Below are 17,028 nucleotides of genomic sequence, written 5' to 3' on the forward strand. Positions count from 1 at the left end.
TCTAGTGTTTCTGTGTGCCATTAAACAGGGTGGTTACATTCCAAAGGCTGCCTTTCCACATTGGGAGAAGTAAGATGCTATATAAAACTGATATCCAAAAAACAAAAAAAAAACAAAAAAAAACAAAAAAAAAAAACCTATGATAAAAGAACATTAAGGTTGCAAAGTCAAGCACTCAAAAGCTGATTAATATCAGAATTAAGGTTGCCTATGCAACCTTAATTTGTCCCCTTTGTGCATATGATACTGTCTTTAATTACATGATCACAGCATATTTTTCCACAGCATTCATCACTCATGCTCATAGTTTTCATCTTTAATTAATATTTAAGCTATCTGGTACAGTTTTCAATGAAAGTTTATCAGTTTGAGAGCCTTGGATGAATGCCACAGTAGTGAGCCTGACAAACAGAGACAGACAGATAGCTATTATAGATAAATGAATCATATTCTAAGAGAAATTTTAGAATGGCTTCTCTCATATCTCGTAAGCTCTGCCCATCTGTTCTTCTAAACCACTCACCCTCCTTGGAATACTTCTATCATCCTTTTATAGACCCCTATTTATCCAGGGTGGCAGCTGAAATAAGTGTCTGGTATTGCAAGGAAATATTGTATTTGCTCCTGAATGAAGTGAAGAGGTTACTTTACTGAACATGCGTATGCTATGTATACTGGTCCCAAAACTGCTCAACTAAACTGGTAGTCTTCTATTTCTTTAAAAAGATTCTTTGCTCTTATGACATTCTTTCTGCAATGTATTGTTCTCTTCCAGTTCTGAAAGATGTGGAGAGAAATTAAATTATCTCTAGCAAACCATATATATTTTTGAATTCACTATTTCATAGTTCAGTTTTATATTTTCCTTAACTAAGGGTTTTTCAGGTGAAAGTCTCCTGTCTGCAGAGAACCAGCACCACATCTATGCACCAATTAAGTACCAGGGTTTAAGTGGGACTTATCGGTAAATTGTTAGCTCTTCTGCTGGCCCTTTGATTATGCAGGTGAATTTCACCTGTGCATATCTAACAAGAATTTTTGTTGCTGTTCCACTATTTAATTGATTACCATTGCTGCAAAATCTTTTCAAGTTATTCTATAAGCAGGTAATTTATTTGTGATTTAAAAAAAAATTACAACTATACCGTAATCACTCTCTTTTTATTACCTAATAATTGCGTGTCTCCTTGTAAGACAGAAAACAATGGCTACAGACTGGAATAGATGCCATCTGGAATGTTTAGCTATAACTGCTTTATAATATTATGTCTCCAAAACCATTGAAAATTAATGTTTTGAGACAATTAGCATACAGGACATGTTAAATTAGCTTGACAATTACTATGATTGCCAGGAAAATTAGACACTCACCAACAATGTAGAACAGTTAATAATGAAAATATATTCCGAATTGGCATAATAAGCAAGCAATACAATTGAAATAAATACATATTTTTACTGAATTCTGACTATTATGTTGTCAAAGGGACTGTCACCTCTGGATACCATCAGATGATTCATCTCACTGGAGATATCCTGGTTAAATATTTTAATAAATATACATAAATTCCTCTAGGCTTCATCTCTATATATCTTAAAATAGTAAAATACAACAAAATAAGGCATGCAGTTTCCATTTTTGGTTCTGTTACCCCTGCCCTTAAGAATTAATTTAGAAATAAAATCCCTCAGCTTCAAATCACACCAAAATTCATATCCAGTTGCAGAGTAAAGCTCTTTGCATTCTTACCAGCACACGTCAACTTCTGGTCATTTTAGGTACCTGGGGACTGATTTTTAAAGGTTTTTAGGAGTTAGGCACCTAGGTGCTTTTGAAAACGCCACTAAGTGCCTATCTGTATCTTTAGGAGCCTAAATGCCTTGGAGCCCAATCCTGTGAGCTGCTGAGCACCTCCTGCTAGACACTGAGGGTGTGTCTACACTTGGAACTGGAGGTGTAAATGCCAAATCAAGGTGACATAGCTCAGTCAGAGCTAACGCAGGTATCACATGCAGCACGAGGGCCAGGAGGGGCGAGCCACCTTGAGGTTGATCCCATCTAAGACTCTAGGTACGTACTTGGGCGGTGAGCCCTCATGCTGCCGCAGCTACATTCTATTTTTAGTGTGCTAGCTCTACCAGAGCTTGCATAGGCATTTCTCTTTGAGCTGGGAATCACACCCCAGCCTGAAGTGTAGACGTACTCTGGGAGCCCTCAACTCCCACTGGAGCCAGACTGAAGACAATGAGAATTAAGGGTGCTCAGCAACCTTCAAAATCAGCCCTTTGTTCCCTGCCATAATTCAGATACAGGTGCTGTATACTGGGCGAGAAATGGGTTTCCTGTCCTGTGAGAATGTTCAAGATTTTAAACAGACATTTCCATCCCTAACCAGAGCAAAAAGTTGAAATCTCTACAATCTCTCTGAATGGAAAATCTGAAAAAAAAAATCCTCACTGGGCAAATTGAAATATTTATTTCCAATAAATCTGAAAGGTTTCATTTAGACTTTTTATATCATTTTTATTATAAATTAACTTATTTTTTTTAATTAAAAAGTTGTTTGGATCCCCCAAACAGAACCTTTTTCAGTTAGAAAATGTCAAAACAGGATGTTTTGACAATTCAAAACTTTTTTTCCAAAATCATGAAATTAATCAAAACTGAGCCGTTCCTGCAAAGTTTCAGTTTTAAGAAATTGGCAGTTACCTACAAAAAATAGTTTTAAAATTCCCAGCCAGTTCTAGTACTGTACTTCCTTACACACTTTTTACAAAAGTTTATTTTATTTTTGTTTCCATTGCTCCACGCCAGGCCAGTTTTCATACCATTCTACTCCCAACAGCTTTCTCCTCAGGTGGGAGTTAAGTGGATGTTTTTACTTCTATAATTATATTATAAACTCGGTGGGGTGGCAACCTTTTCTTATTTTGTATCTTTAAAGCATGATGCACACCTATGATGCTATGTAAATTATGACAAATATTCCCACATTGGGCTTAAAAATAAAACAATTCAATTTCAGAGTCTCACTACTCGGATTTTTTTAAATGTACCCCAAATGCAGGTATCCAGTCAGGCACTGACCATCCATATGGGAAGGGCAGCCATAACCCTCAGTGTTTATGTTTTACTCCCTTTCTGTATAGTTTTGCCAGGTAACAGGACTCTGCAGACTCTTTCCTTCTGGATTGAGGTTTTATAGTTGTCACATCCTGGAAATGCTCAGTGTGTTTTGGAGGATACAGGCTTCCTATCCATCCCAGATTATGCAGAGGATGGTCCCCCCGGCTACAAGAGGCTTTGGGAGAGATCCAAAGGGACATACATAAGGTCATCCACTTCTGATGATCATGTTCTTGGACCCCTGTGGGATTAGGTGCCATGTCACTCAGATAACATCCACCTTCTCTGCAGGGAGCAGCTCCTGAATTTTCTTAAGCACATTTAAATCTGTAATGTCAGCATTAGACAGGAAGACTGCTCCTTCCAGAGGGAAGTATGAAGGTCAGTTCCAAAGACAAAACCAATTGGGTCATTGGGCCTCTATACAGCAACCTGCCTCCAAGCACCAGGAGCTGCCCCGTAGTCTATCACAGAGAGTCCTGGACCAAGAATCTGATGCTTGTCTTCTATCTCCAGCAGTTTGAAGGTGCTCCGGTAACAATAATTCTGTTGCCTTCACAAATGGCTCATCCAAGTGCCACTCCAGCCAGCAATGCTCTACCCCAGTTTTGCTCTTCAGACACCCTGCTGCAGCGTGGAACCTTTGATACTGAAGCGTAGTGCTCACCAACCACCGTAACAGCTCATGGCCCCAGCCAAGTTCTGTGGGTCAGACCCTTTAAAAAGTTGTTATAACTACAGACTTTTAAAACATAGCAGAGAAAACTGGATGACTTAGGATACCAGTAAAGCCTTTTCCTTTTCGGACATTTGTTCAAATCCAGCCTTTGTCAGTACTAACTGGAACTTGTTACCATCTGATGGCTGTTCGATGACACGTGAAATGAGATAGTGTTCTTAAACAGTTATTGTGCTGATGTCTGCATCACAATTGGCACCCTTGTTGGCAGCCTTAGGAGAAAGTGAGAAGACTGGGGTATGTCTACACTACAATTAGACACACAGGCCTGGCCCATGCCAGCTGACTCGGGCTAAGGGGCTGTTTAATTGCGGTGTAGACGTTTGGGCTGCAGCTCTGGGACCTACCACCTCGCGAGGTCCTAGTGCCCAGGCTCGAGCCTGAGCCTGAACATCTACACTGCAATTAAACAGCTCTTTAGCCCGGGCCTAAGTTAGCTGGCATGGGCCAGCCGCAGGTTTTTAATTGCATTGTAGACATACCCTAAAAGAGCATAGCAAATTGAACTATTTTCTCTAATCCCCTAGAGGTGGTCCCTCCAAGACATGCATAAGACATACTGTTGGGACTGTATGGAGAAACTTGCAGTATCATTGCTAGTTCTGTGCTTGTCCTGTGACCGTTGTCAGTGTTGCCAGTCTCATGATTTTATCACAAGGCTTTCAATACTTGGTTTTTTCCTTCTTAAAGCCCCAGCTCTTGGAATCAAATGAAAACATGAGACTCAGCTTTCCTTTTGAAAAGTTTCTAGCCCTTATGGTTGTGAAGATAAGCTTGAAAGCATGTCCTGGACGTACCACAAAGGTTCAAAACTCAGAAGGCAAATGTATTGTTTTTCTAGTGGATATCATGATTTTTAGGGGGTCCTGACTCATGATTTTGGAACACTTTGGGCTGGTAATAGCGTTTCCAATTCTGTCGATCTGACATCTTTCACAAACACTATTACATTTTCAAGAAACAGTATTTGACAAAATAAATATCACAGTATCTGAATATATGGCACTTTTTATAGCAGCCGGCAAAGAGTGCCCAGTTGTGAGCCTGTTTTCAGAAGCACCAAAGCAATGAAAGGATCAAGAGCTTTTCAAAGAAAGACCTGAAAATACAAGAGAACAATTTCTCTCCAATAGTTTTGCAGCAAGGAATGAAGAAATGTAATCAGTCTGGCTTGCTCCTGCAGATTTAAGCTGTGAAGAAATTATTGTTAGAGGCTGGCAGTGTCCTTTTGAGATACTTATGCACTGGGACTGGTAACAGTTAAAAGCCAGGGTTTTACAATGGCTTGGCATCTGAATTTTGTTTTAAATATTTTCTTTTACTTAAAAGCAACCATAAATTCAGTGATCAGTACATTATTTTGGCATTATTGCTGCCTGTTCATTTTACAATAAGCATGCAAATTCTAATTCCTGAAAACTACAGCAAACCAAAATACTGTATCTTGCTCATAATGCATACAACAAAAGAGAAAAGCATTAAAATAACCCCCTCACCTCTTCTAAATTCTTAGGTGTACACAAATTCAGACAGCTACATTTTTAACAATAAATCAGAAAGTCGGTGCCAAATATAGTCCTGTAGTGCCACCTTGAGTTCAGAAACAATGTGCAATCCCAGCTAATTCCTAAAATTATCATTCTGGCAGCAGTGCCCTCCAACATTAGATAGACTGAAACAGATACACTTTGAAGATTGTTTAGTAACTGAGCGTCTCCTGGGGCATCAGAGAATGTGCCATAGGGACCTTTACATATATAATTTCATGAAATCTAGAAAAACACAATTTACAATTTTCAGAGTGGTAGCCGTGTTAGTCTGTATCAGCAAAAAGAATGAGGAGTACTTGTGGCACCTTAGAGACTAACAAATTTATTTGGGCATAAGCTTTTGTGGGGTAACACCCACTTCATCAGATGCATGGAGTTGAAAATACAGTAGGAAGATATATATATCTTATATATACACACACACACACACACACACACACACACACACAGAGAGAGAGAGAACATGAAAACATAGAGGTTGCGATACTAACTCTAATGAGACAAATCAATTAAGGTGGGCTATTATCAGCAGGAGAAAAAAAACTTTTGTAGTGATAATTAGGATGGCCCATTTCAAACAGTTGACAAGAAGGTGTGAGTAACAGGAGGAGGAAAAATTAGCATGGGGAAATAGTTTTTAGTTTGTGTAATGACCCATCCACTCCCAGTCTTGATTGGCTGCTTGGGAAATCTAGATAGCTGACAACTCCTGATTTTATTGCAAGCCTCATGATACTTGATATTTTATTATAGCCCGAACTCCTGCATTCATCGCTTATGTGAGAATCTTTTAAAAAAAATACATTCCTAGTCCTCCTGGGTATGGAGAAAAACCTTGAAAATGTGACCCAAGTACACCCTGGAGGCTCAGAAACCAGAAAGCAAAAAGCTCCCATACTCCTAAATTTATGATGTTTTTAAAATCTTACGATTTTTAAGTCTCTCTCATGATATTTTGACCCCTGACTGATTATTTATGAATGTCTGGAGTTAGCTGTACTGAATATATAAGGCAGGGAACAGCAGAGGCAGGCACTGAAGTTACGGACAGGGGATAGTGTGTGTGTGGGAAAGTTACTGGTGTATAAATCAGAGGCTGGGGAATGAGAGTAGCAAAAGACCTCTTCCTCCCTCCAACTCACAGGAGCCAGGAGACTCTGGAGAACTGAATTTCTCTTCCACCAGTAAGAGGAGCTAGAGCACCAAATATGTCAGACATCTAATTAGCTAATAGCTGATATGAAACCAAGCAGAAACCAAGGACAGCATGTTACTGGAAATCCGAGCATCATGCCCCTTCGCGCCAGTTTAGAGTGGCAAGAAGGCTGGGCTTCACACAAAGGGCTTGTCTAGACAAACAGTGTATGGCAAGCTGGGGTGTAAATGTATAGCGCACCAGTGTGCCAGACACTAGCAGTCCATGTGACTCTGAAACACCCCCTTTCTCCAAGCTTCAGAGACTGAGCTCCAGCCCCAGTTCAAAGCACTGTTATTTTTAAAATGCCAGCGCTAGCCCAAGTCTGTGGACCTGAACTGGGATACTTGCTCCCGCAAGCTAGGTAAGCCCTAGGACCCTGAGCTCCAGGCCATTGCCAGGGGAATTCTCTCCCCCTACATATTGTTAACCATCATATCACAGCAACACCAGTCTTTATGTGATAAAAGAAGTTAAGGATAACAGAGATATGAAATGAGTCCCAAAGGTTTTAACTTTGTATTTAAAGTTAAAATATTTGTTCTTTGGGTGGTTGTCACATCTTACCTTGTGCTTCCTTCAGGTTAGCTTACTGGGAGATTGTTCTGCCTGGCTGTGAAAACTATCTAATCAGTGCAAAATGAAGCAATGTGGTGGACTTTAGGAAACTACGCACACACTTACCTCACCCTCCCGCACTACTATCTTGTATGAGTTACCAAGGACTGCCTCCCAAGATGCCTGTGTAGGCTATATGACAGAGTACACATGAACTAGAACATTAATCTTTATGCTGTCTTGCTGTTTAAGTATGAACTTATGAATATTGCACATGTGTATATTGGATCTAATATTCCTGAGCTTAAGACCATGAACAAGAACTTCAGCAGATTTCAGAACTGTAAAGTGGCAACAGGAAAAGGAAGAGAATTGAAAATTTGCTAGAAAAGTTCCCAATGTCACAGCATTCTGTGAAGGCAGTAGCCAAAGCAATTTAGAATTGAGTCACAGAGGTAAAAGCATTACCATTAGCTGACATTGAGCAACAGGTTTGAGAGACAGTGAATGGCATGAAAACCCTGATATCCTGAAGCAAATGTCATTTATAAAGCTGTTAGCAGAGCAAATAATATTTTCACCAGTAAAACAGTTTTTTCATAGATTCCAAGGCCAGAGGGGACCATTGTAATTATCTAGTCCAGTGGTTCCCAAATTTGTTCCACCGCTTGTGCAGAGAAAGCCCCTGGCGGGCCGGGCCAGTTTGTTTACCTGCCGCGTCCATAGGTTCGGCCAATCGCGGCACCCAGTGGCCGTGGTTCGCTGCTCCAGGCCAATGGGAGCTGCTGGAAGAGGTGGCCAGTATGTCCCTCAGCCCGCGCCACTTCCAGCAGCTCCCATTGGCCTGGAGCAGCGAACCGCGGCCACTGGGAGCCGCGATCCGCCAAACCTTCAGACGCAGCAGGTAAACAAACCAGTCTGGCCCTCCAGGGGCTTTCCCTGCACTAGCGGCGGAACAAGTTTGGGAACCACTGATTTAGTCTGACCTCTTGTATAACACAGGCCATAGAAGTCCCCCAAAATAATTCCTAGAGTAGAAATTTTAGAAAAAACATCCAATCTTGATTTAAAAATTATCAGTGCTGGAGAATCTATCACAACCCTTGCTAAATTGTTCCAATGGTTAATTACTTTCACTGTTAAAAATTCATGCCTTATTTCCAGTCTGAATTTGTCTAGCTTCAACTTCCAGCCATTAATTGTGTTATATTTTTCTCTGCTAGACTGGAGAGCCCATTATTAAATATTTTTTCCTTGTGTAGGTACTTTTAAACCATAATCAAGTCACTCTTTAACATTCTCTTTGTTAAACTGAAAAGACTGGGCTCTGTTAGTTGGTCACTTTAAGGCATGTTTTCTAAGCATTTAATCACTCTGTGGCTCTTCTCTGAACCTCTCTGGGATGCTGACAGACCAGATGCCGGTCCATGCCAAGGCCTCTAGGCTTCACTGAACACTCACAGATGCATAGCTGGAAACCAGTCTGGCTCACCTGCGCATTAGTATTGTTAAAACAGGTACCAGACATACAGAGAAGTGTTGAGTGTTTGGACTTTATGAAATGCTTGTGTAGTTGCTGCATGCATTAATCTCACTTGTAATATATGTAGCCCATGTAATAAGGTAATATTTAAGTATTTGCTATGTATGTTTACCCGCTTTAACCTTGTAAATAACTCCTGTTTCCTTTCCTTAATTAATACATCTTTAGTTAGTTTATTACAGGATTGGCTACAAGCATTGCCTTTGGTGTATGATCTCAGGTGCAATCGACCTGGGGTAAGCAACTGATCCTTTAGGGCGGGGAGTAACCTGAATATTATTGTGATTTTTGGTGTAAGGGACCATCTATCACAAAGGCAAGCTTGCCTGGGTGGCAAGATTGACCGGAGTATCCAAGGGGACTGTCTGTGACTCCATATTAGGCTGTTCTAGTGCTTGAGGAGTTCACACTTAATACTTGGTTGGTGAAATCCACTTCTAGAACACACAACCAGTTTGGGGTTTGTGTCCAGGTTTGTAACAGCCTGCCTTGAAGTTGGCACCCATGTTCATGAGACACTCCAGACAGCTTGATACTCTCTACTTTATCAACCCCCTTCTTGAACTTTGGGCATCAGAACTGGAGATAGTTTTCCAGCAGCAGTTGTACCAGAACAAAATACAGAGGTAAAATAACCTCTCTACTCCTACTCAAGATTCTCCTGATTATTCATCCAAGGATTGCATTAGCCCTTTTGGCCATCTCATCACACTGGGAGCCCACATTCAGCTGATTACCAGTTACAACAGAACAGAAAGTTAATTCAGAAGTTTCCACTATGAGTTTAGCACCACTAGCTACGGAAACATTTTTTCCTCAGCATTCTTTATGAAGCCCAGATTTTTCATCACCAGCAATGTATTTGGAATTATTTCACTTCAGAACCAGTTACGGTTGCCAGGCGTCCAGTTTTTAACCAGACCACCCGGGCCATTAAAAGTCCAGTCAGTGGTGCTGTGGGTCTAAGGTAGGCTAGTCCCGACCTGTCCTGGCTGTACCCCGGAAGTGGCCAGCAGGTCCGGCTCCGAGACGCTCCGTGCGCTGCCCCTACCTCAAGCACCAGCTCCACACTCCCATTGGCTGGGAACTGTGGCCAATGGGAGCTGCAGGGGCAGTGCCTGCGGGCGAGAGCAGCATGCGGAACCTCCTGCTCCCCCGCCCCCCGTCTAGGAGCCGGACCTGCTGGCCGCTTCCGGGGCGCAGTGTGGAGTCAGGACAGCCAGGGAGCCTACCTTAGCGCCCCCACTGTGCCGCTGACCAGGAGCTGTCAGAGGTAAGCCTGCCCCACAACCCCCTACCCCAGCCCTGTACCCCCTTAAGCCCAGAGCCCACTCCTGCACCCCAAACCCCTCACCCCCAGCCCCACCCCAGAGCCCACCCCACCAGCCCAGAGCCTGTACCCCCTCCTGTACCCCAACCCCCTGCATCAACCCACAGCCCCCTCCCGCACTCCGAATCTCTTGGCCCCACCCCAACCCCTCATCCCTGGCCCCACACCAGAGTCCGCACCCTGAGCCCAGAGCCCGTACCCTCTTTCATACCCCAACTCCCTGCCTCAACCCGCAGCCCCCTCCTGCACTCCGAATCCATCAGCCCCACCCCCCAGCCTGAAGCCCCCTCTGGTACTCCCAACCCATTATCCTTAGCCCCACCCCAGAGCCCACACACCCAGCCAGAGCCCTCAACCCCTCCTGCACCCCAACTCCCTGCCCCAGCCTAAAGCACCCTCCCGCACCCTGAACCCATTTCTGGCCCCACCCCAGAGCCTGCACCCCCAGTTAAAGTCCTCACCCCCTCCTGCACCCCAACCTCCTCCCCTAGCCCAGTGAAAGTGAGTGAGGGGGAATGTAGTGAGGGGGGTGGGGCCTCAGGGAAGGGACGGGACAGGGGGTAGAGCCTCAGGGAAGGGGCGGGGTTAGGGTGTTCAGTTTTGTGAGATTAGAAAGGTGGCAATCCTAGAACCAGTTGATCAGAGACTATTCTTTCTCCACCAATAATCAGTACTATATGCTTCAAAGAAGACTGTAAGACCCCCCAGAATGGTGGGAAGAGGAATACTTCACAGCTCTACCCCTTGCTATTGTGTGTCAGAGACTAAAATATCCCATTCCATGCTAGGCATGGGATGAGGGGTGAGGAGATGGGAAAATATAACATTTAACCCTCTGACAGAGAAGGGAGTGGTTAATATTAGATCTAAACAGACACTCCTGTCTCTTTTGCTGTTTATCTTGTATGTGTAGCTATTAGATCTATCCTTTGACAGGCTGGAAAACAAATTAAACCATTTGATTCCATATAGAGGAAAGAAAAAATTAAGAGAAAAGACGTGTTACATAGAGATTTATGGAATATTTCACCATGACAGACAACCATTAATTCAAAAGCACTGTTTTACAGATATAGGCCTACAGTCAAGCCAGAGTGGACAAAAAGGTGGTGATGCACCTTAGTTCTAAAACTTAGTTCTTGCAGAACAGAACTGAGTTGCCGACATCAAGGAATCCATGGTGGGTGCCAACATGTCAATAGCAACATCCTCACTGATAAAGAGACAGATTTAAAAATGAATGTGTCACTTAATGGCTGGGTAAGAACCCTGTCTGAAAATCTCCTTCAGTTTGAAACTAAGAGACAAGCAGAGCTCCAATAAAAGTTGCAGTTGATCTAGTACACAGATTGTCCCTCTGGAAACCCTTATTCTGTAGCCAGAACAAAGTATCTGCATTTGGCTTGAAAGCAAAATTGGTTAGGAAGATGAAAAATCCCTTCTCACCTGCAATTAATATAGACAATAATTCAGACTTGGCGGAAGATGAATCCTCTAACAGTGATGGCATTTAAAGCAATTTGAACCCATATAGAACCCCTTGAGAGGTGTGTGAGATTTCAGTTCCCAAGGTAATCTCAGTGATAAGTACAGCACAGGCTAAGAACCCTTCCATTTATGTAAGGAGATGGCCATGCTTCATCATACACAATATCCCCTCAGGTACCTCAGTTACTTTTTTAAACACTTTGGGATCTGATATTAAAGACCTTAGTGTGGACGTCATTTATTGGTTTGACAGAAGCATCAAGGAAATACTGCAGTTTTTCCTGTGTGTTTTGTGATAAAAATCTAAGAAAATACTTGATCATATGACCACTCACTGACAACACCATGGACAAACCATATACAGAGGGAATTCAGGAAGTACAGAGGATTGGAAAGCTGCTTCTTGTCCAGCACCAAGAGTCATAACAGATTTAAAAGTCTACATGCCCCAAACTAATGGCAGAGGTGGTCATGTTCTTCTCTCTGATCAGCCTCTACAGGACTGAACACAATTCTGCAAAGACAGATTCCCTGTGTATTTACCTGTTAACATCACAAATGCAGAAGTTCCTGAAGAACTTCCTGGGGCATTTCCTTAAAGTGATAGCAGTTACTCACTCAGCCATATATCTGACTTCATTTCATCCCAAAAACATGGAGGATCATCTCTCTGATAAGGGACCACACACTGTATTTATCACAAAACAAAAGATGCAGATACCACTCAAAGAAGGTAATTTACAGATAGAGAATCCAGCACATTTTATACTGGTATTGGTGTTTTCCTCTTTGAAGCTGCCCATTTTGCCTGCAAGTAGCTGCCACTGCAGAATCCAGTTCTCCACAATTCAGTTTATGGAACAAAAAGACCAGAAAACCTGCAGAGCATGCCCAGGTATTGTTCTTTGTGAAATGATTTAAGACTTTCCTCAAATGATGGTGAATCAAGAAATCCTGAAGAAGCCAAAGCAACTGAAAAGCCCCAAGGCAGAATAATTGCTGAACACTACATCTTATGGAATTACTGTTTTATCACAGATTGTTGAGCCATGCATTGGACAGCTGTTTCCCCAGGCTGACAGTGGCTGCATGGCTGGTCCTGATGCAGTCACACTCCAGCCCAGGTGAGGAAAGAATTCTGTCAGTGATTCAAAACAACCCCCCCAAACAAAATAAAAAAATCCAATAGATACTGGGGAAGTTGATGGACCATTCAGAGTCTCCTGCTGGTCACAACAGAAACAGAAGGACTTGGGAATCTCTTCCTAAAGTCTGTGCAAGAGATGTAAAAGCTGTACACATAAGTTGGGAATGTACCTGAAGCCTGCACATTTAACTAGCTCATCTGGCTGAGTACAGACTTCTAGTCCAGACTTTATTTATACAGATGATGCAGGAAAGCAAGGGCTCTTTGGGTGAGGTGCAACAACTTCCATTGGGTTGTCCACAGAATTCAGCCCCCAAAGAATGCTCAGAGACCTCTTCATGCTGGCAAAAATTGAACAAGACTCTCTTTCAAGACTGTTGCTGGGACCACCCAGGCTCTCTTGCCCAGTCTCTTTGGGGAGTGGGAAATGAAACCCATCAAATCTCTCTTTAGCCTCCCTTGAGTAAAAAGGAATTGTCCTTTTGCACCCTGTTTTCTCTGCTGCCTTTCTCCACTGTAACCATTGGAATGAAGACGTGGGTGCACTCCCCCATTCAAGGAGAGGGTTAACCCTTTTGACTCCCCAAGATAGGGTGGGGTCTGCACACTTCACCAGACTATTTTTTTGCCTGATAGGTTGAAGAATGGGGTGTGCAATCTCATACACTAAGGAAGAAAGTGTCTCTCAGCCAGCTGGAAACCTATGTATTTTTCCCCAAATTTTCTTTCACATAATTTCCCAAAAAGCCTGTGACCCCTTGGCACCCTTCCTGTGTTTTGATCAAGGGCATTTACATTAAATATATTTACATTTTTACTTGCGGTAATTATTAATGGAGTAATTTTTTGTTATTTCACAGTAAAGAACAGATAGTTCAAATCTCATTCTCTGCTCAAGTACTGAGCACATATTCTGCAAGCCTGGAGCTGAAATTGGGCAGCTCTGCTGTAAGTTGATTTGTAGGAGCCTGGAGCAGAGGCATTAGCTAAGCATAGCTATTTTAGATGCCAGTCTTTGCTCCTTTAAGAAAACTGGCAGCGGGATGAGCTGTACTTCAAAGAATAAAGTCTCAGGCAATTATTTTCTTCAGGGTGCCTGATACAGACCTGAACTGTATAATAAGAACAAAGAGTTTCTGTACAAATGTGTATATTAAACGTTACTAAATGAGCAATCCAGATACACTGGAGAGAAGGTGTACTAAGGTCAGATCTGGTGAAGAGGCACAGGGCGCTGCCTGGATGGTCCTGACCTCCCAAAGACCCAGTGGGGGTTGGCCATGCTGCCTTTTCCTCCTGACTCAAAACTTGCCTTTCCCCCCCCCCACGCCTGATGGGACAATGAGGGAAGTCTTCTACACGGGGATCACCACACCGATTCCTTCTCCCTGATCCCCTGCTGAAGAGTTTTCTATGGGAGGAGATGATCTGGGCCCTGGGTTATAAGACAAAATATTCTTACCTACGCAGTCAGGGAAACTGTGCTAAAATTCTGCTAGTTTCAATCTACTTGTAGCTGTCACTATTCTATTCCCAGTGTGGACATGAAGTTAGTTGCCCGATTTCCTTCTCACTGGATTCAGAAAGATTCACATTTCTGGTGACTGAGAAAGGAATCTGTCTTTCAACCCAATCTACCCTTTAACCATAGAACAAGAATGTACATCAAATGCAGCCACTCTCTCCACCACATTGTCCTCATGGGATGAGTACAGTGTATGTGTGTGAAGAGTGCAGATCAGTAAAATAAATTCTGAGAGCAAAAGTTTGCATTCTTTGGCTTGAAGCACTGAACACATCTCTAAGAAGGTTTTACGCCTAAGCAGAACTCCTCAAGTCTCTGAAGATATTTCTCCAAGTAATTTGAAAAGACAGACTCTAGTAAGTCAGAACCGTCTAATTTTAAGTCTAGAGCACATTTTCTTTTTGGAATTCTTGTTAGATGATGATCCTTGTTAGAACAATACAATAAAACTGAAATGGCTGTAATTATTTTTCAAAAAGTATGTGTATACTGTACAGTGAACTGCAGCTTTGAAGTTTGTACCTTTTGAAAAATAATTACAGCCATTTCAGTTTTATTGTATTGTTCTGCTGCTATGGGATTGTGCCAGCTATTAAACTGTCTCATGTGAAATCGAGTCTATGACTTAAAAGCTTTTAACACTCCTTCTGCCAGTACTTAAAGAACTGAACATAAAGTGAATAGACATTTAAGTTTAGTAGTACTTCTGGCCCACTTATTATGTGATGCTAGTATGTGAAACATTAAAAAGAAACAGCTAGTTTTTACTCATCTTTTAAATCATTTCTCTGCATTTCTTCTTGAATTCTAGCGAAGAGCTTCCTCTTCAGGCAATTTATAACCTGGTTCTGGGAAGTTATTCAGCTATCTCAAATCCATCACATTTGTCAATGCTCAGTGGTTTTATGAATCTGAAGAGTGTGAGTAAGATTTTCAAAATTAATCAGCTGAGCTCTTTCAGTGATACGAGGGGACTTGTACAAATGTGTCTAAATGATAGATTAAGCTCAGATTAGGGTATAAAGCTATGGTTAACCTAACTAAATATACAGTAGAACAATAAACTTAGAACATCAATGTCTTTCAGAAAAATGAGGTAAGATACTAACCAACTATAGAGATTATACATTCAGTGCTGAATTTTGTCACCTTTGATATTCTTCACTCATCAGCGAGATCATGTATGACGTGATAAAGACATCTCGTCTAATATTTCACCATGACTGCTAGGCTAACTCTTAATGTTTTGTGCCTAAAAGGCAAACTATCAAAGATGTTAAATCTTTTCCATGTAAAATGGAGAAATACCAGTATTGACAACCCCAAGCATTCAAAAATCAGGAGTTAGGTCCCAAAATCATGAGATTGGTATAGTTGGGGTTTCTTAATCTGTCTTCTGGTTTTTGAGACTTTAGGGTACACCTGGGTTACATTTTCAAGCTTCTCTATGCAAATTTGAGGGCTAGAAATTTACATTTTAAAAAAATAGAAGCTTCACTTAATCAAAGGATTCCAGGAACTGGGGCTATAAGTAGGGTTACCAGATAGCAACTGTGAAAAAACGGGACATGGGGTAGGGGGTAATAGGCACCTATATAAGAAAAAGTCCCCCAAAATGGGACTGTCCCTTTAAAAACGGGACATCTGGTGACCCTAGCTATAAGAAAAACAACAAATATCAAGATTCATGATAAAAATCGCGAGAGCTGGGAATAGTGAAATACTTTGTAATTCTGCTTCTCTGAAGATATGCAGGATTTTCATTCCTGTGTCTTGTGCCTCCTGCATTGGTCATGCAGGACCACCCCCTCACTCTTATGTTTGATCTCTTCAGGTGGTTTAAGTGCCTTGCTCTGCTGAGCTTGCTCCAACCTCAGGTACCTCATGTCCAACAGTCAAAATCTCTCAAAACCTCTAAAATTACATACAAAAAAAGAATAAATTCTTTTTCGGCTGTAGGTTGTGTGTTTATTTTTAAATTGTTACACAACAGTTGATGAGTCTAGATCAAGGAAGGTTAAGGCATGTCCCACCCATAAATAATATAATGATGAACTCTGTCAGTTCCGAGTGAAACAACACCTCACATGGACAAGTTTTCTTGGCCCCATAGACTGACTGACTGGAAGACAGAGGAAAGTGAAAAGGACACCAAGCCTCTAACGGGGGCTGCAGAATTACCAGCTAGTGACACCAAGGTTAGAACTATTATTTCTAGGGTGGGCTGGTGCTCCATCCCTGACTGCGTTCGGAAAGGAAAGTTCTGGGGTCTCAGAGGTTGGATACTGCTAAGTAGGAGTTTCCATACAGCTGGACGGCAGGCAACTCAGAGGGCCAAAAGTCTAAAGAGTTAAGGGAGTTTCCTACATCTCTCACATTGGAGGCATAGGACCCAGGAGTGAGTTAAAGTTGCACACAGGTTAAAATTGTAACTTTCCATAAAACCCAATTCAGTGGGACTCTGTGCAGGCATATGGGTCTGACATTGCTGATCCCTTTTTAGGATCAGGCCCTTGGAGAGATTAGCAGACTCCAGATTCACAAGATGTTTAGGCTCCTAAAGATGCAGACAGGCTCCTAATGGGGTTTTCAGAAGTGCTGATTTCAATGGGAGTTAGGCACTTTTGTAAATCTCACTAGGTGCCTAGCTGCTTCTATAGGTGCCCAAACACCTTTGTAAGTCTGGCCTTATGTCCACAACAGTCTTTAAAAGATCATCGTTTCCTAGACTGGCTGACAACTGGTTTGATAAAATTTAGAAAAATTAGGCCTAAACTACTTTGCAGCATCATGCAAGACAAGCAGCAGCAGAGAACAACAAACAAA

At 42.1% G+C, this 17,028-nt stretch overlaps 1 protein-coding gene and 1 pseudogene across 1 annotated transcript in view; both read right to left on the bottom strand.

Moving 5' to 3' along the window:
* Nucleotides 1-17,028, bottom strand: part of SLC35F3 (solute carrier family 35 member F3) — a 277,895-nt gene that overhangs the window by 179,191 nt on the left and 81,676 nt on the right. The gene's annotated exons all lie outside the window — the stretch shown is intronic.
* LOC117874095 lies at nucleotides 3,118-16,088 on the bottom strand (annotated as a pseudogene).

The sequence above is a fragment of the Trachemys scripta genome, chromosome 3 (genome assembly GCF_013100865.1).
Source record: "Trachemys scripta elegans isolate TJP31775 chromosome 3, CAS_Tse_1.0, whole genome shotgun sequence".
Lineage (NCBI taxonomy): Eukaryota > Metazoa > Chordata > Testudines > Emydidae > Trachemys > Trachemys scripta.